Raw genomic sequence first — 17080 nt, 5'->3', positions numbered from 1 at the left:
CATGCTCATGCTGGGTGTGGGGCGCGGGTGTCCAGGCCCGGCAGCCATGTTAAGCGTGGCGTTTCGGAGCGCGCTGGGGGCGCGTCCTTCATTCACGTGACAGCGACGCCACGCCCAAAGCGTCTAGCGTCGGACGCCGGATAAATGCTCGTGATTCTGCGGTTTGTTTTTTGTTGGCTTTGGGTGAGCTTTCGGTTTTCGCGTTTCTCTTTTGTAAAGTAGCGAGCTAGGTTCCAGTAGCGATATTTCCAGAATTCGTTCACCTGAAAACAGAAAATCCTTTTTTTTTGGGGGGGGGGGGCAGTTAAAGATGTCAATGTTAAATAAGCCCTTCCCTACTTTTGTGGCATTGTCCCTACACGTAATTTACAATATTTTATAGTTTCTAAAGGGTTTTCACGTCATTGTCTCATTGAAAACTCCCTGACACCGTGACGTATGGGCAGGAGTCAGTTTAACCCGTTTTTTGTTTTTTCCTTATAAAACTTATCTTCAGAGAGGATATGGACTGAAAAAAAATGCACAACCTGGAAGTTGAGAATTATGTTTTATTCAGCGCACTTGCTGAGGACTTGAGCCCGGGAGACAGCCTCTCAGATATCTCCGACGGACTGTTCTGAAGAGGTAACGGAGGAACCAAGATATGTAGGAGATTTTGCAAAAGAAAACAAAACGCAAAACAAAAACAGGTAGTTGAACATGAAAATATTACTGCTGATTAAAGAAAAAACAGACATGTCAAATTAGTGACTTTAGCTCTTTTTTATGTATGAGAAGATGTGAGAATCTGGGCTTATTGAAATCATTCCTTTGATATGTACCGTAAGCGTCTAGGGTCTGTAATCCTGTTTTTCTCCATCCTGACTCCCCGTAGGGTGCACCTTCAGGGACAGCTGCAGTGATTGATGGCTTGACGGCCACACCATTCTTTGCTAACTGAAATGGCAGGCAGCATTCGATGTCTACATAGGTAATTTCTCAGTGTCACACAGCTAGACAGAAACCCAGATTTTTACCCTCCAAATCCCGAGTTCTTGCCCCTAAGTGCAGGTAACCCTTGAATACCTCTGGGATTAGGGGCCAAAAATTCATTTATAACTTTACAGTAGGTCCTCCGTATTGCAGTCCACATCTGCAGGTTCAAGCAACCATAGAGTACTCGCTCTGTGACCTTGAGATGTCAGCTCTAAGCCTTGGGTTTGTTAGGTAAAAATGGACATCATTGTGGTACCTGCATAGCAAACCACTGCAGAATTTAGTGGCTAACACATAATTTGTTAGGATTCTGTGAGTTGACTGGGCTCAGCTGGGCAGTTCTAGATGGGGGTTTCATGCATTTGAAGTTCGATGTCAGCTGAGACTTTAGTTAACTTTGGGCTCCAATGGAGATTATATTGTAGGCACTTTAAGGTGTAAACCCTCTAGGGGCTCATCTAGAGCTATCCACCAGAGTGCCTACACATGGTCTTCTCCCTCTGGTTTGGATCTCTCAGGGCAAATCGCTGGGTTCTGATAGGGAACACTCGGAAATAGAGCAGAAAGTGAGCTGTTCCAAGCCATACAGCAGGAAGCTCAAGGACAGGACTTCATATGATCTAGCCTTGGGAGTAGAAGTTACTTCTGTCACATTTTGTTAATCAAGGAATCTCCCCAGATTCAAGGGGAGATAGGGAAGATTCCTCCTCTTAATTGAACGAGTAGCAAAGAATTTATGGCCATCTTTAATTTACCACGCTTTAATTTACCTCATTTGTTTGTTTTTAACTGTTTGTTCTTGGAGGGATGTATGTAGATTTTATTAGCACATGCATCAAAAAGGAAGGCTGGTAGCCCCACCAGTACAGTCTTGAGTCTGTACATGAATGATTCTTCACATGATTTCTTTTTAATTGTGGTAAAATACACATAACACAGTTTACCATTTTAACCAATTTTATGTGCACAGTGGCATTAAGTACCTCATTGGCATTAAGAATATTTACATTGTTGTGCAACTGCCCTGCCATCCACCTCCAGAATTTTTTCATCCCCCCTAATTGAAACTCTATGCCCACTAAGTAACAACCCCCACCTGCCCACCACAGCCCCTGGCAACCACCGTCCTACTCCCTGTACCTCATATAAGTGGACAATATTTGTCCCTGTTTGTTTGGCTTTTTTCACTTAGCATAATGTTTTTAAGGTTCATCCATGCTGTAGCATGTATCAGGCTTTTCTTTTTAAGGCTGAATCATATTGCATTGTATGCATGTATTATATTTTGTTCTTTCATCCATCAGTGGACATTTGGGTTGCTTCCCAAACGTCTGTTGTGAATAGACATTTGTGAATAATGCTTCAGGTAATATTAGTGTGCAGATATCTCTTCTAGATCCAGCTTTCCATTCTTTTGGATATGTACCCCAAAGTGGGATTGCTAGATCACATGGTAATTTTTAATTTTTCCATGGCAGTTGCACCATTTTACAATCTCACCAACAGTGCAAGGGTTCCAATTTCTCCACCACCTTTCTCTCATTTGTGTTTTGTGAGGTAATATTTGTAATCCACTTAAAGAGTGCCTGACACATAGTAAATATTCCGCAAAGGTTAGCAGTTACTGTTTGATTCTTCGGAAGCCTCTTTTTCTTCCTTCTTCTCAGCAGTGTTTGAAGTTGCAAGGGCTGAATTCTTAGGTTGTGATATTCTTAGCATGAAGTTCACTTTCAAAAGCATCATAAATTTTCCCAAGTTACATAAGGAAATGCTGTGAAAGGATGTTGTACGTAGGTATGTGCGTAGGGAATCGAAGTTTCAAAACCAAACACAAGGTGGTAGATTAGGCATGCACACACACGCACACACACAAAAGGAAAAAAGAAAAGAAAAGGCTGCATAGGAGGCTTTTATAAACATGAGGTCGGAGTGAGCATAAAGGAACAAGGCCCTTGTTTATCATTTTTAATTTGGACCATACTGTTCAAGATCAAGGTTATGTCCCAAGAAAGTGAAAAGATTTAGAATGAAACTTCAGAAACTCAAAAAGCTTTCTTTTAAATAATTAGCCTTGGTACTTCCCTGGAGGTCGAATGGTTAAGACTCTGTGCTTCCACTGCAGGGGGCATGGGTTCCATCCCTGGTCGGAGAACCAAGATCCCGCGTGCTGCATGGTGCAGCAGAAAAAAATAACAAATAAATAAATAGCCTTACTGTGTTTTCCCTGTCACTGCTTCTAGTGCTGATCTTTTAGCCTGATCTCTAGAGGTGTGAGAGTAAATAAGTTATTTTTTTAGAAAAAATGTTGTTTGAAATGCCAAGAGCTATTTACCATCAGCCAACGTTTACTAAGAGACTACATGGGACCTGGGAATATGTTAGACAGGGCTGCAAAGATGACTAGGAAACAGTCTCTGCTCCTAGGTAATCTGGGAGACATCATCTACAAGAACACTTGAGTGAAATTTGGGAAATCCTGGCACAGTGGAATGTCAGGATGCCCAAGCAGCACAGAAGACACTGAGTGAGTCCAGGCTCTATGCAGCTACACTTGAAATAGTAATTACAGACACCCTCTTCAGCTCACTTCTCCTTCCCCCATGAGCTTCTCTGTCACTACTTCTTAGTTGTGTCTCTGTATCATCATCCTGGCTCTAGTGTCTCTCTTGCAAATTCTTATCGTTTTGTTTTGTATTTTTTTAATCACAATGTCTCTCTACCAACCCTTTTAAATACATGATTATATTTAATCCCTATGAACTCTGTTGTAAGTATTGCTTGCCCCATCTTACAGGTAATGTATCTCAGGTTCAGAGAGGTTAAGTATTTTGCTAAAGCTCACACAGCCAGTAAATAAAGATAATCATTGTGAAATTTTCCCTGTCTTACTTCAAAACCCATATTCCTCTTGTGCAATCTTATCATTTTTCCTCCAAATAACAATCTGATTAATCTTCCTAAAGCACACTGGGTAATGTGTCAATGGCTCATTTTTTCTTCAACTTTAAACCTTGAAGTATACATTTGTAACTTGTTAATCAGACTTCCAAGGCCCAGTATTCATTGGTTGCAGCCTACCATTTCAATCTCATTTTGCTTCACAAACGTCACGTCCTATGTGCACACAGGACTCACTGTTTCCCCTTACATACCCTATGACTCTCCTGACCTTGACTAAATGAGCAAGTTGCCCCCCCATAAGTAGAAGGTGAATCAACCTCATCCAGCTGTTACAAGGAAAGAAATGGAAAGTGCTGGTGAACTGGGCCCAGCTAGGTGAGCCCAATACTGAGATGGAAACTGATCTCCCTTAAATTCCAAAAGTAGCAGGTAGAAAGCAGTTGTAGTTTTCAAAAGCTGGTTGCATTTTGAGCCTGACATGGTTCATTAATTCATTCAACAAATATTTTGGGGGCGAGGCATTGGACTAGGTGCAAGGGAACAATGATGATAAGTGGATATGTTTCTACCTGCAGTTTGGTAAGTGGAGACAATCAAATAAACATCCAGGTGAATCAGTTTCTCAAACATAAACGGGGGGCTGGGCACACAGTTAAGTTTAGTTGAAGAAGGGATTAAGGAAAGGATAAATACACTCAATTTTTGCTTTTAAGCACTTCAATTGTTTAACAAAAAACCTTCACAAGTAAATGTTACAAGTCTATTCAATTAAACATAAATATGGCAAATGACAACTTTTCAAAATGCCAATAACATTTACAGTCTTAATAAAATTTTTATTCTCTTAAAATTCTAAATTTAAATCAATAATTAAAAATTTCAAGTTGGAAACATAAGATTCATCCATCATATTCTTTACTATGCTATATTTTCTTAAAATATAAATATTTTAAATTACAATTATTTGTAGACTGTTTCTTAACCCAAACTACAATATAGATGTGATTTATTCCTCATTTCTATGCTTACGTTTAATCTTTTGGAGGTTATAAGACACTTACTTAAAAAATTCAATTCCCTGTACTGGGGGATTGCAGTTGCATATTGATGGGGGGGTGGCTAAGCCCCATGATTTCCCTTCTTCCCACCCCCAACCCTTTTCCTTTTGGCTCTTGAACTATGAGAACACCTGCCTGGGGGTGGTAGCAGCCATTATATCATCATGTAGATGGAGTCTGTATGGGAGATGATGAAACCAGCATGTAATGAAATTCATAGACTAGCAAAGGGCAGAGGTGGAGAGTAAAACTCCTGGCATTGCTTAAGTCTGGGGATACTGCGGTGCTTGAATTAAGACCCACCCTGGATCCTCCTAATCACATGAACCCACACAATTCTTGTTTGACCTAAGTTTCAGTTAGATTTCATCACTCTTAACCAGAATAGTCCTAATATATTTCCTATGCTACGTTAGCCATTAATCTCCTCTATTATCCCAGACGTTCAGAAAACGTTTGTTACCCCCAATAGTGCTTGAGGAATGAAGGAAGATGGGGAGAGTCTAACCTGCACCAAAGTGGTGGAGAATGAGGTGTCAGTATTAAAAGGTGAAATGAGGGGCTGCTGGAGAGCTCTGCAAAATTAGGGATACAGAGCAAGAAGGAACCATGAGAACGTAAATGCCCTGCGGTCCTCTGAATTTGGGAGGACACCAGACTGCCCATGGTTTGTGGGCCAGGATGTCAAATGATTTTGTATGGATACGAAAGTGTATTTTCCAGAAGCTTTAGCTCTCTGGGTGACATTTCCTTGCCTTCTGCCAATATAGTAAAGTGTTTCAGCTCCTGGGAGTACCATAACTTATTATGATACGAATAGGCTAAACACTTAAGTGTTGTAGAGGCAGAAAAATAGCAGGGGATTGAGCTCTGGGCAGGCCTGAGGACAGCCTCAGATTCAGAGGAGGGAAAAATGGCATCCAGAAAGGGTAGTGTCAATGCATGTTGTTTTTGCTTGACTTCTTTCATTTCTCCTGGCAGTAGTGCCTCAATATTCCTTTGGGGAACAGTTCTTTATCCTCTTCTAGTCCACGTAGCAGGGCTGTCTCGCCCCTGGCTCCTGCAATGCCTTGTAAATCAGTCCATTTCAATTTCAGTAATAGTTAAGCATGCTTGTAGCACTAAAGACTGATTCAGCAGTCCTGTCCCAACTAGTCTAATAAGCATCAAATCTTTTGTTTTGAGAAAGGAAAGTTCTCTTCTACTGAAGTTGTATCTCTAGAACTACCAGTGTCTACCACTGCAATGGGAACGGGATGGGGTGGTCAAAGCCTGAGAATGAAGACAACCTCGAGGAGAGCATGGATGGATCCAAAACATGGAGAGAGAAAGATTCTGGCAACATTTTTTGAGACTCCGTATCTAGCCATGCCTGAATTCAGAGACTCCTCTGGACTTTTCAAGTACAGGTGCCATGGAAATCCTCCCTGCCTCCCCCACTTCACTTCACATCCCCCCACCCCCCTTTTTAAAAATTCAGTCACTGAGCTGGATTTTCTTTTGGGTGTTATTCTTCCAAAGAAGTTCAATATGCTACATGTAGTTTCCCCACTAGAGGGTGTAGCTCACTCACTGTACCAGGAGCAAGCCTTCAGAGAGGTAATGCCGGCAGGCAGGCATTTGTTGTTAGACCTGTTGGGACGGTGCAGGGTCCCAGCCACAGAGGTCACATTGCTGATAGGGCCCTTGTCTTAGAAGACCTGGGAGAGCAGTCATGTTACCAAGTCCAAGCTCATACTGCTCACTGCATGACAGGCCAAAAAATCAAGAGACGAGGTATTGGGGCAAGGAATAGCAACTTTATTTGGGAAGCCAGGAGACCTAGAAGATGGTGGACTAGTGTCCCAAAGAACCATCTTACCCGAGTTAGAATTCAGGCTGCTTTTATACAAAAAGGGGAAGGAGTGTGACTGGTTGTTGTAAACTTCTTGGTGCCAGAATCCTTTGTGCTTCCAGCTGTCCACATAGGTCAGGTCACAATGTTCCTGTAAACTTCTAACAAGCCAGTGTTATTCTCTGTTCTGCAACTTTTTATTTCTATACAAATGAAAAGTCTTATACCTTTAAAGGTCAGGTTTGGAAGACAGAGCCTTGAGAATGGGCTATCATGTACATTTCAGGTTTTTTCTTCTCTGTTACAGTCAGATGACCAAGGCAAGGAAATGGAATAGGACCAGGGTGCCAGGTGAAGACTTCATCTCAAGAACAATGAAGCTTCCTTAGTCTTAAAAAAAGGTAAGGGCAAGAATGGCAGATAGATTTTGTCATCCATGCCAAATCTGATAGACACAGCATGCTTGGATTGCTATGTTGAGAAAGATTTTTGAAACCATATTCAGCTCAGTGGCGTATACTGACATTGATTTTTGATATCTGGTGTGGGCATGGAGAGAAGCAGGAGGGTTGGATGTGATAGATACTTTCCATCTATGGGTAAGATGTGTCTCAGTAGGAGTACTATTGGCATTTTGGATGGGTCCCTTCTTTACTGTGTGGGACTGTCCAGTGCATTGCAGGGCCTTCATCCACTGAATGCTAGTACTACCACTCCAGTCACTGTGACAAGCAAAAATCACATCCCAACATATTTTTAAATGCCTCTTAAGAGAACAGTACTGCTCTACTTGAAAATCATTAGATTTGACTAAGAGTGACTTGACTTGGACTCACCTGAGAATTGATCTAGAGCTTCTTAAGTTCTTCAAGACTAACAGGAAAAAGTGAGGATTTTTCTTTTAGAACCTGAGAACAGACTTGTTACCAGTAGTGGATAGGAATTGAAAATGGAGATGGGAATGAAGAGTCTCTAGTAAAGGGAAGAAGATGCTTATAAGGACGGGAAGTCAGGTAGAACCTGACAGCAGGTGATTAATATGTCATCCCTCGTTGGGGAAAGGGTAGAGGGAGCCTCAGCTGTTAGGGAAGGGGTATCCCATTAAACATCAGTGTTATTTGGAGTACCCCCATTCCACCTTAGCGTTCCATTGTCTTTAGGTGTTTCCTTAGGTCAGGAGTGTTGTCTTTATATGACAGTTCTCAGGGAGCTGCCACCTACTTTGTACCTCTGAATCCACTGAATAATATCAGCCACATTAAATTATTTTTGGAACAAGTTAGCATATAAGCCAATGAATGAATAAATAAATGAATAAACTGTTCCCTACCCCTTAATTTAAGAGTTCAAGTATCACCTATTTTCATATTCTTTATACCCCTGTCAACGCCCCTGCAGAGAGAAGTGAGAAAAGAGGGTTTGAACAACAGGCATGGTATTGTTGCCACTTTCAAGTTTTGCATTTGTCAAAGACCACGAGGAGCACTTTAGTTGGACAAATTGGGTTTATTATTCATCACCGCGAGGGAGGACACGCATGGAAGCCATAGGGTATCTCAGTAAAAGGATACTAGGAAGGATTTACTGTAGGATTTGGGATTATTAGGTTGATTTAGGGAAATTTTAAGGAAGACTGGCTTTGCCCTGGATTGGATGCTTTTAGGAAGTGAGAGTAATTCTATGATTTGGTATCTTAAAAAGTCTTATTTAGAAGGAGGGAAGAATAGCCACAGGCTAAAGTTGTAATTGGTAAAGAAGCAACAGTCACTCATATTAGCCTAGATAGGGGATGTTTGGTAGTTTGGGTAATGTTTATGTTTTGCCTGTGTTCAGGCGTAATTATGGAGTAGTATTGTCTTTGTCTTGATACATCATGGTTGCAGAGCAGCTTTGTTGGATGTTCATGTTTTGTGAAATTGTTTATGATAAACAGGAGAACATCAAGGCCTAGCTGTGAGTAGAAGGCCAAACTATAGCAATGCCATGGTCAGCTCCTGGATGTCATGGGTTGCTTTTGTCTTTCTCACATTTTATTATATTTTTTTAATCATGTTTTCTTGCTCCCTCACTGGATTGTAAACTGCACAAGGGTACAGACTTATTTTGATTACCATTGAGGACCCAGAATCTAGCCAAGTCTCTCAGTTTCATAAGCCCTTAAAGAATATTTACTGAATAAATGAATGAATTGTCCAGTTAGCCTACCAGACTGTGAGTTGCTTAAACTCAGGGGTCACTCAGTTGCTTAAACTCAGGGGTCCTACTCAGCTCTGTATTTCTAAAAACAAACACAATTCTGGTGCATCTCATTAAATATATCTTGAGTTAAAGAGGAGCTTTCCATAGGATAAGATTTATTGATTTTTTAAAAATAAGAAAATACAATGAATTCTGCTTTTTGAAGGAAAGATGATGCTTGATTCAAATCGGTTCACTCATGACGAACAAAGGAAAATCACTTCACATTCAAGATTTTTTGACCTTCTGACATTTTCCACTGTGTTGAATTGTAAGAGTGAGGTGCAAAGCTCTAAGAGAAATTGATATAAATATTTAGTGACAATTTGTATGAAATACAACCTTTCTTCCTTCTACTCTGGCTGTACCATGATAGGGATTTTAAGCAAGGACAGGTCTTGATCTGTAAACTCTTAACTTAAAAATAACCCGGAACTACAAAGATTTGCCTCTCCCTTCAATACCCCCTTCACTCTGGAGACCCTTCTAATTTGTAATCATGGTGAAATATTATTAGCGCTTTTAGCAAATGTATAAACTTGTATGTGAAGTAGGGGGAAGGGAAAACAATGACTCTCCTGAAGAACCATGGGAAAATCTTTTCACTTTTCTGAACCGGAATTTTCTTATTTGTAAAATCACCATAATTATGGTCATTTTGGCTACCTACTGAGATGGGCTCTTGGAGGCTCATAGTGAAAGTGCTCTATGAACTACAAACAAGGAGGATTCATATTGTGGGGCCGCAAAGAGCATAATGGTCAAGAAAAAGATAGATACCGCAGTGTGGAAAAACATAAGGGAAAATATTTGTCTTCAGCAGAAATGTAATAACAACAGCAAGCCAATTACTACATTCTGTGATAAATTATAGTCAGTGGACTTCTGTTATTGCATTTTTCTTGAAAAAGTGGTCCATTAAATAAAAAAAGTAACAGTAGCCACATAGGAAATAAAAAACATTGTTCATCTTCTGTAAATACTTCCTATTTGACTTGGGCAAAGCAATTAACTTTGGAGTCTTTTCTTTTTATGTGTAAAAAGGGAATAATCTCATCCCTGCCTACCATGCAGTATTGGTATGGGTTTCATAGGTGCCCTGTTTAGGAAAGTACTTTCTAAACTCTAGCAGGCTGTTAATTATATACCTGTATTATTTATAGTAATAGCCTGAGAGTAATAGTATCTTCTTCTTTTTTTTTTTTCACTTTACCTGCACCTAGCACAGTGTCTGGAACTTACTAGGTGTTTATTAAAGATTCATGAAACAAATGGACAAATAATGAGAGATTGTTTTAAAAAATTCTAAGGCTCTGGCCAAATATAAGATTCTAATCAAGATAATGTGAAGTTAAGCTTGAGGGCTCTGAATTTTAGATTTCTGGAATTGTTTCTTGGTTTCTCCCCTCATGAGCTATGAGATCTTGAATAAGTCCCTAAATTCTCCAAATCTCAATTATAAAATGGGAGTTAATACCAATACCTACTTCATAGGATTGTTTTGAATATTGAATGAGATAATTCCTATGTAGCATCAAGCACAGTGCCTGACATATAATAAACATTAAATTAAAGTCAGGTGTATTTATAAGTTTTCAAAAGCTCCCCATCATGTAGTCTCTTTAATATTTTATATTTTGGTATGTATGTAATAAATATATTTTCAAAAGTCTGGTCATACTGTATACATCATTTTATATCCTTACATTTTCTCGTTTTTAACTTAACATTGTATCATGATGGTTTTTAGAAAACTTAATGTGTAAGGTCTAGTGGGACTTTTTAAAAATCATATATGGCTTAAAAAGGATGAGCCTTTAAGCAAAATGTTTAGCCAGAGAGTTTTGGTGTTCTCAAGCAGATCAACCTTCTGACTGCCCCAGGATGCAGAAAGAAAGTATCAGATAGAACTTGAACTGGAACCTGAAGGATGGAGGCGCATGTGTTGTCAGTGTAAAAGTGTGCTTGAGCCCCTCATCTTATTATGTACATGCTCTGGCCTCACATTTGGAATGCCTTCATAATCTGAAAAGAAAGCAACTATAGGCTAAAGAAGATACTGTGAAAGTTGGGAACTCAAATAATTCTTATGTGTGAAATCTCTGAAACTGCTGGGCATGAGAAGCAGAATGGATTTCTCTACTGGCCTGGGACAAGAAGAAGATTCTCACGAAATAGGTGTACTAAACATCAGGGAGAGGCATGGACAAGGATGTTTAAGTGGCGGTACCACCCTGGGAAAAGGAGAAGATTTAATTTGAGAAAACTGTACTTCCCTTCAGTCCTGTTACTATCTTTGGAGATGCTAAGAACTATTTGGGAAATAAAAACCTTGGAAAATACTAAATTTCCTGCCAGTAAATTCAGAGGTCACTGGGGCATCTACATTTTTAGCATTACCATAAGCAGTGACACATTTCCTTCTCTGTTAGGAACTGTTAATTGCAGATATACTATAAATTATTGAAACCAATCATCTATTGTTAGAATACTTACTTTTCCCTTGTATGTTACTCTTAGAACTATTATGCTAAACAGATCTGTACATTATTGTTTGACACCACCTTTAATACTTTCTGTAGCACTCACAATAGCCAAAACAATTTGAGAAAGAACAAAGTTGAAGAATCCACCTTCCTAATTTCAAAACTTACTGCAAAGCTACAGAAATCAAGACAGTGTGGTACTGGCATAAGGATAGACATATAGACCAATGGAATAGAATTTAGAGTCCAGACATAAACCCTTATATTTATGGTCAATTGATTTTCAACAATGATGTTAAGATGCTTCAGTGGGAAAGAGTAGTCTTCAACAAATGGTGTGGAGACAACTGGATATCCACATACCAAAAGTGAAGTTGAATCCTCTACCTCATACCATATACAAAAATTAACTCAAAATGGGTCAAAGAGTTAAGTGTAAGAGTCAAAATTATAAAACTCTTGGAAGAAAACACAGGAGTAAATCTCTATGACCTTGGGTTAAGCAGCGGTTTCTTAGATATGACAAAGCACAAGCAACAGATAGATAAATTGGACTTCATCAAAATTAAAATCTTTTGTGCTTCATAGGACACCATCAATAAATGAAAAGACAATGCACAGAATGGGAGAAAATATTTGCAAATCTATATCTGATTAGATACAAGTTCCTTGTATCCAAAATATATAAAGAACTCTTACAACTCAACAATAAAAAGGCAAATAATCTGATTAAAAAGTCAGCAAAGAGTTTGGATAGAAATTTATCCAGAGAAGATATACAAATGGCTAGTCGGTCCATGAAAAGATATTAAATATCATTTCTCACTAGAGAAATTCAAATTATAACCATGAGATGCCACTTCACATCCACTAAGATGGTTGTCATAAAAAAGATGGACAATAACAGATGTTGACGAGGTTGGGGAGAAATTGGAACTCTCACACATTGCTGGTGAGATTGTAAAATGTTGCAGCTGCTTTGGATAACAGTTTGACAATCCTGTGAAATGTTAGACATAGAGTTACTATATGACTCAGAAATTCCACTCCTAGATATATACCCAAGAGAATGAAAAGATATGTCCACACAAAACCTTGTAGATGAATATTCACAGAAATATTATTTATAATAGCCAAAAAGTATATACAACCCAATGTCCATTAATGGACAAACGGATAAAAACAATGTGGTATAGCCATACAATGGAATATTACTCAGCCATAAAAAGCTTAAATAACTGATACATTGTACAACGTGGATGAACCTTGATAACCTTATGCTGAAGGAAAGAAGTCGGAAACAAAAAGCCACATATTGTATGATTCCATTTATATTGATTGTCTAGAATAGGCAAATCCATAAAGGCAGAAAGTAAACTGGTGATTCCCAGGTACTGGGGGGATGGTAGAATGGATACAGGTTTATTTTTGATGAAAATTATTCTGAAGTTAGATAGTGTTGATCGTTTCACAACTCTGTGAATATATTAAAACCTGGATTATATACTTCAACAGAGTAATATTCATCCTGCTTTTAAACTAAAACCCTAAGGATAAATTCTTAGCACTGAGAAGTTACTTTTCATTTCCCTGAAACCTTGGGATCCTAGGAAAATGGGTAGACAGTAAGTTTGAAGAAAGGATGGAAGTGAAGAGCTAGTAATAAATTTGGGAGAAGGGGTAGCAGTCATCTGTACAGTTTCTCTTCCCTCTAAGGAATGTCAGTGTGTTCCATGGAATTATCATGAGCACTCCCTTGGAAGCCTATAAGGTGAAGTTTTGAGATTGTCTGGAAGATAGTGTAGTACTGGCTGAAGATGACTATGATATAGGTTTTATGGTCTGAGTGAAGGAAAGACTTGGTAAATATGGAAGGAGAACTAGGGGCTAGGTATGAAAGCATGTTGATGGTAAGATGACAACTATTCCAGTCTGTCCGACACTGTCCTGTTTTAGCACTCAAATTTTTGCATCCCAGGAAAACCCTCAGTCTCAGGCAAACTGGGGCAGTTGGTCCTCTAGTTAGAAGCAACATAACAAGGACACTGATGGTCTCCTATGTGACAGGTATTATGCTAGGCTCCCTTTATGCATTATCTTTTTCAGTTCTCACGGCCAACCTCTCAGGTAATTACTGAGGTTAATTATCTGTCCTAGATCATAGTTTGAATAGAAGAGCTGAAATTCCAATTCAGGTCAATAAGGATCAGTGTTCACTCTTAACCACACTGTCAATTCTGAGAGATTGAGTCCATACAACAAGTGATAAAACTTCAAAAAAAGATAACTTATAAAGGATTAAGTTTAAAAGTGCTTTTTATACCCATTATTACTTTCATTCTCCCCAAGAACTCATTCATTCATTCAATAAGTACTTACAGTGCTTATGAAGTACTACACATAGTGCTAAGTACTATGAATAAATCAAAAACCTGCCTTCTGACTTCATGGAGCTTAAAATTAGGAAATAAAGAAATAGAAAAAAGGGGACTTCCCTGGTGGTGCAGTAGTTAAGAATCCTCCTGCCAATGCAGGGGACACGGGTTTGAGCCCTGGTCTGGGAAGATCCCACATGCTGCAGAACAACTAAGCCCGTGCGCCCCAACTACTGAGCCTGCGCTCTAGAGTCCGTGAGCCACAACTACTGAAGCCCACACACCACAGCTACTGAAGCCTGCGTGCCTAGAGCCCATGCTCCGCAACAAAAGAAGCCACTGCAACGAGAAGCCTGCGCACCACAACAGAGAGTAGCCCCCGCTTTCTGCAACTAGAGAAAGCCTGTGTGCAGCAACGAAGACCCAAAAGCAGCCAAAAATTAATTAATTTAAAAAAGAAATAGAAAATAAAGTGCGAGTTATAAGAATTATGAAGGAAACAGAAGCATATTAACGTGGAAAATGTCAGAGATAAATCTGTGCTAGGTAGAATGGTCAGGGAAGGCATCTGTGAGGAAGAGATATATAGGCTGAAACTTAAATGAAGAGGAAGAACTAGCCCTATGAAAATCATAGGGAAAACATTCTTATGTTTGTCCAAAGGTCCTGGAGCAGGAAAGAGCTTTGTACATTTGAAAATATTAGGAAAGAAGAGTCAGTGTGGTCAGAGCATATTTAGCAAGTGAAGCAGTAAATATAATCTCATATTTGTAAATAAGAACTCAAGGTTTGGAGGAGTTATGAGATTTCCCAGTATCACTTAACCACAAGGGCAGGACTCAACCCAAGATCTTCTGACTAAGTACTGAGACTTGTTGCTTTAATTGTTATCTTGAAAAGGGCGATTTGTCTGACAGCTATGATTTTCAAACATTTTAGGAACAAAACCTTTTTCACATAAAACCTCATATTGAAACTTAATGTTCAACACTGATAGAGGGAGGCTTCTCTGCTAGAGTTGTAGGTGAGACTCAAAATCTCACTTTAGTCCCTGTTACCCCACGCCCCTTGGATTCACCCAGCAGAACTGAAACTCCAATGATGCTGTTTTCAGTTTAGAGGATCACATCTTAAGGAGTTCACACACATTTTCCAAAATATGTAGAAGTGTTATCAGTCAGCTACACATTAGATTCTCAAAAGAGGGTTCTGTTTGGGGATTTTGGTTTTCACTTACATGTTCGCAAAGCAGTACACGCAGGAGTTAGAATATGTAACATTGTTAGAAGCACATAATGGGTTGACTCTTATGGAGCATATATGTTTCCGTTGTATAGCCTTCTTTTGATAATGATGGCACGAAATGTCCTAAAACAAAACTCATAGGTCAGACTCTCTACCCAGCATGATCTCTTAATGACTTCTAATATAAGTTCTCGGGTGTTTTGTGCAGAGAGGAGATAATGATCAAATATGTCTTCTTTTAGACGTCAAACATGAAAACTCTTAAATTCAGCAGTCAGAGTCTTTGGAATTTTCTCTGTGAAAGGCAGCTGAGGCTATTCAGCCCTAATCCTTGACTATTTTGTATCTGTAACTTCTTAGAAGGGAAGTAGATTATTCTGGGAAGTGGCAATAATGACTATAAACATTGTCCAGGTGCCTCTGGAGTCATTTTAGTTCATCAAAATCCACCCTCCTTTAACTCTTGTGCCTGGATTGGGCTACCCTGTGTGGTCCCACTCTGGCACTGGCTATAGTTCAGTCTTTTGAGGATTAGGAAGCTGGAATAGTGAGGGAAGAAGCTACCAGGTTCAGATTTTACCAGTTATCTCCCCCATTTTATCCTGATTTCTTCAATATTACCAGAGTTGGAGTAAGCTGGTCTTAGAGGAACTTGAGTGACAGAATAATTTGTCTGTAGGCAACAGGGAGACTTGGAAAGTTCATGAGAACTGTGTAATGAGCAGATTAGGAATGAGCTGCCACAATTCCCTACTCCATAGGTTCAGATCACAGTCTATCCATATATCCAGTTTTTTAGCCTACTGCCCTGTGTACAAAACTTCAGTGGCTCCCATTACGTACAGTAATGTTTCTCAGATTTCAGTTACTTGGTTCACGATTCCTTCTGAATTCATATGCCATTTTTCTTTAATTGGCTGCCTTTTTAAACTTGACTAGTCACCTTAGATTGGTCCTAAGCATGAATATTCATGATATCTTGAATTTGAAGTTGTACTTATATTTTTTCTAACACACATTTTAAAAAGCTATAATTATTGCAGTAAAAGATATTCATTGGCATATTAACTACAATCATCACTAATACTATAAGAAGGTACTCAAATCACTCTTTGGGAAATACTGTTTTTGTCTCTTACCTCGTCTTTTAATGATTAAGCCCATATGGTTTGTTTGGGAAGGATTTACCGAAGAATTGATTCTTTAGTGTGTTCCTAAAGAATGAAAATGACTTCTAAAATTGGATATAAGTATAGAAAGAAGGATAATTTAATTAGAGGGAATTACAGTACAAAGACAAATGGGAATAGCAAGGATCCCAAAATGGTTTAAGTTAGCTAGAACCTAAAGTGAGAAAAGGGGAGTTCTCCTTTTAGGGACAAAGAGGCTGGGTCAAGGAGGATATGCAAAAAGTTTACACTAAGGGTAGTAGGAGTCCTGCTTTAAGGAGGGTGGTGTCTCAATCAGATTTGAATTTTAGTAGGCCCATCCTTATGATTGTGGAGAAGATTACTGTAGGGATTGATAGACTTTTCCTATTAAGATCCAGGTAGTAGATATTGTCCAATTAAAAGCCGTACTACACTCTCTGTTGCTCAGCTTTGTTGTTGAAAGCAGCCAGAGACAGTATGTAAACAAAAGAGTGTGCCCGTGTTCCAATAAAATTCTGTTTTCAAAAAGTGGTGGCCGTGGTTTGCCAACCCCTGGATCAAACTAAGTGCAAGGAAATCGTTAGATGGCTCTTGAAATAATATGGGCAAAAAGTCAGAAGGGCTTGAATGAAAGCATCAGCAATGAACTTAGAGGGAAGAAAGTTATTAAAAAACAAAAATTAGGAGTTTTAATTGCTAGCGGTAGATAAGGAGGTGAAGGAGGAGTAAGAGACAGGGATGAGTCCTGGTTTTCCTCAGTATTTATTTTGACAGAGATGTCTAGCTTGAACCATATAAATTGCCACTGTGTAGCTCA

At 39.1% G+C, this 17080-nt stretch overlaps 1 long non-coding RNA gene across 1 annotated transcript; it reads left to right on the top strand.

Moving 5' to 3' along the window:
* The first annotated feature begins 60 nt into the window (after nt 1–60).
* Nucleotides 61–9486, top strand: LOC307183680. Its single transcript, XR_013827556.1, has 3 exons — nt 61–183; nt 497–624; nt 7076–9486. It is a non-coding gene; the product is annotated as an uncharacterized lncRNA (long non-coding RNA).
* Nucleotides 9487–17080: the final 7594 nt, after the last annotated feature.

Source organism: Stenella coeruleoalba (genome assembly GCF_951394435.1).
Source record: "Stenella coeruleoalba genome assembly, chromosome: 3".
Lineage (NCBI taxonomy): Eukaryota > Metazoa > Chordata > Mammalia > Artiodactyla > Delphinidae > Stenella > Stenella coeruleoalba.
Note: the sequence above shows the minus strand (reverse complement) of the source record. Positions and strands in the feature narration are given on the sequence as shown.